The sequence below is a fragment of the Hemibagrus wyckioides genome, linkage group LG19 (assembly GCF_019097595.1).
Source record: "Hemibagrus wyckioides isolate EC202008001 linkage group LG19, SWU_Hwy_1.0, whole genome shotgun sequence".
In the NCBI taxonomy this organism is placed as follows: Eukaryota; Metazoa; Chordata; class Actinopteri; order Siluriformes; family Bagridae; genus Hemibagrus; species Hemibagrus wyckioides.
In genome coordinates this window covers 9992389-9996290 of record NC_080728.1, presented here as the reverse complement: position 1 = coordinate 9996290, position 3902 = coordinate 9992389, and positions in this window count along the sequence as shown.

Sequence of the window (3902 nt, the reverse complement as noted above, 5' to 3'; positions counted from 1 at the left end):
ATCCTAAATGGCTCTGCGCTCTATAACAGTGCACCACTGCGTACATGAAACTGTGACTTCTCTGCACATAGTGCACTATCAGACACAGAACTTGGAAGACAGACCTTGGAATTAAAAAGAGACCTAAAAATGGTGAAAGCCAGGTCAAAACTGAGACGTTTGCCTTGACATGCACATGAATTTAATATAGAGTTGGCTCCCCCTTTGCAGCTGTGACAACTCCAACTCTTCTGGGAAGGCTTTCCACAAGGTTTAGGAGTGTGTTTATGGGAATTTTTGACCATTCCTCTAGAAGCACATTTGTGAGGTCAGGCACTGATGTTGGACGAGAAGGTCAGGCTCGTAGTCTCCGCTCTAATTCATCCCAAAGGTGTTCTATCAAGAGTGATAAGAGGCTTGACCTCTTATAGAGTTCCTTTCACTGGAACTAAGGGGTCAAGCCTAACCCCTAAAAAAACAACACCTGAATTCTGGCAATATAGTGTATATTAGGTCAGAACTTAGAAATAGAAAAAGAAATAGCCTTTATTTGTCACATATACATTACAGCTCAGTGAAATTCTTTCTTCGCATATCCCATCCTTTGAGGTTGGGGTCAAAACGCAGGGTCAGCCATGATACTGCACCCCTGGAGCAGAGAGGGTTAAGGGCCTTGCTCAAGGGCCCAACAGTGGCAACTTGGCGGTGCTGGGGCTTGAATAAATTAACCTTTAAATATAAGTAACAATATACTATGTGATGGAACAACCATCAATATTCAATCGTATTTTTTGTCAGATCACGTATTCAGATTTTATTATTTATTTTTGTAGTTTATTCCGAAAACTAACAGGGACTGAATGTTTTTCAACGTTGAATTGAATTGCACATCATCAACTGTGAATTTTATTCATTGTGAAATATAATTTTTTTTCTCTAAACCTTTTTGAAGATTTTTTTTTTGGCTTTATATTTCTAGTTAGAATCTGCCCCAATGCAGCCATCTTGTGGTAGAAAGCGACTGAATGCGATTTCGTCCTCCTCTGTTATGGCTCCTCCAATAACACTCCTTGTCCCGCCCTCTACACGAGCTCCACCAATGACACACATCTCCCCGCCCTCCACACGAGCTCCACCAATAACAAACATGGCCCTGCCCTTTTCCGGTTGCCTGACGATCCCGCGAATTTTATGCCGCGGTGGCATTTTGTCCTTTTCGTTTCGGTTACAGAAGGTGTGCGTGGTTTCGGACAGGATTATTCTTCTTCTTATTTGTTTTTGCTATAATTATAGACAATGCTATTTGATTCCTTCATACAAAAAAAAAAAAAATCAAATTAGTCACGATTTTTTTTTTGTGTTATTTGTAAAGGGGGGAAAAAAATCAGGAGGCACGAGCCACGTGCACAGGTTTGAGTAATTAAATCTGTAATTGTTTCTCGTGATGTTTTTCGCGGTTTATTTGCAGATCTGAGGAATTTGTTTTCCTGTGTAAGTATAAACGATTATTTTCTGTGATCAACTGTTTAAATGAGGGTCGAGCGATTTTAACAGTTGTGATAAATCGCATGCGAATCTCTGCACTGATTTAATGCAGCAGTGAGAGCAGGGCGTCACGTGCACTACCGTCTCTCCCGAGGAGCAGCAGCGGATTATCGCGTGGCTTTAATCCCGGAATGGCGCCGCGCGCATCGGGGCACTGCTGCTGTTTGATGTCGGTTGAGGATGCGGTCAGCTTTTACTGTCTCCTCTCACTCACTATTCATTTCTGAAACGCGGTGCTGCGGCTTCTGTGCTGCCAAAGAAAGGAAATTCCCCCCTGAAATGTTTCTGGTGCATTTATTGATGATTTTGTGGTCCTGTGTCTGCCGGGGATGGAGATGAGCACCATGTGCTGGCTGAGGTAGTGCTTTGTGCTGTTGGTCGGGTCGCTCCTCTGCCCGCTGATGGAGATGACGGCGCAAAACACTGCCTTGCTAGAGCTGGTGATGAACCGCCTACAATCTACTAAACCTCTTCTTCTATCTGGAAAACTTTTGTACTTTTTATTCTAATAAATAAACGAACGTGACCCTACATGTGTGTTCAGTGTCTCTGTGGCAGCGAATCTATGGCCATTTCTTCTGTCCACTTATTTTTGAACTTTTGCCTGTAGTGCAATCTTAACCAAATAACTTTTTTTTTTTTGTCAGGTTTTCTATCATTCTCTTTGTTCTTTATCCTAATATCTCTCTTATTTTCCAAAAAAAAAAATCATAAAGACGAGGCACTCTTTCATTCACATTTTTAGGTCTAGGAGACACTGCTAGGCGTTTTGCATGTATTTAGTGTGCCAGCTTGGTTATAAGTTGGAAGGAGTAAATTAAAATAAACTACGAAATAAGGTTACACTTCAAAAAATGGTCATATGTGAAGTCATAGGGAAAAAAAAGGCAAGTTGTTTTGTGAAGCAAAACTCCAAAAACAAAAATAAAAAAATGAATACATCCTTTGAGGAACGTTATTCTCTTCAGTTATGGTGGCTAGCTAACATAAACGAGAAAGTTGTACTTTACTGTGTATAGCTTAAAATATCCAAATTAACTCTTAACTCCAGCTCCATGGTTCATCAGATTTGATTTGCATAGTGCATTTCACAAGAAAGCAGCTTTACAGGAATGTGGATGACCATTAATGAACAAGCCAGTAGGAACTTGAGGAAAACTCCCTGGAGAAGATGCGAGGAAGAGATCCTAAAGAGGAACCAGATTCAAAATTGTCTTATAGTAGGATTACAAATCACAATAGAGTATAAAGGACAGAGAAATGACATTCTGTTGAAAGGATTTTCTGTATGAACATCTAAAGAAAACCTGGGATGTTATGATCAGTTATAAATCTACAATATCCAGCCCGAGGCTGTTCATTGAATAAAGAGTGAGAAATCTAGCTCTTTAGGCTAATCCATGTGGGTCCTTCCACAACAATGCAATAAACTCCAAGCATAAGCAGAGCATCAGGATGAATGATGGTGGAGTGGAGGCATTGCAGTAGTAGTATTTCAGCAGTCATGAACTTTCTACGACATACCTGATACCCAACCACACACGGGCTCCTCAGCTATACCCCATGTATACATAATCATTGTTGTTACTGATCAGTTTATGGTGTTGAGTACCAAGGCTGGTATTTTAAAATGTAGGTAAATGCATGTGTTAAAAGATAAGTGTCCAAATGTACCTTATAACTTGATTTAGATCCTGCTCCAATGAGCGAAATCCAAAGTTCCTGGACTCACTGGACAAATCTGCATCCAGGATTTATAAAGTATTCTTCATTTAACATCAGAATAAGAATTTTAATTAACCAGCATTTTAAGCAGAATAACTAACATGTCAAAATGAATGTTTATCAGTGTAGAAAACAGGAGTGAAGCTGCTAAATGTCAAAAGCAAGACTGTTGAGACGGATGCTGTAAAAATATCCAGGCAGTGATGATAAATGTACACTGTTCTGAAACATGCTCTGCATGGCAAAATTGTAAAGGGACTTGCTAAGAATGGCATTAGTGAGGATAAGGAGATTAGAATGGAGTTTAATGCAATGGTGATGAAATAAGTAGTATACGTCCTGAGCAGATGGCTCACTGATATCCAAATTCTGCGCCTCCGCAGCAACCCTCGGAAATCTCCCACCTCTCCAACGGCAGGCAGTGAATTTTCCACTAGCACACTCAAACTGTTCCCTCCATGGGCAGTGGGCAAGGTGTCAAGGAATCAACAGCACAGAATGTGATGATGTGGGGAAGACTATGAGAAACAAATAAAGCACCACACAATGTTTCTTTGGTGTGTGGTGAGAGAAAAGAAATGAAAGAATACTACAGATGTCCAGTAATGTTTAAAGATACAAGTTGTTACAGAATTCAGATATACAGAGTTGGA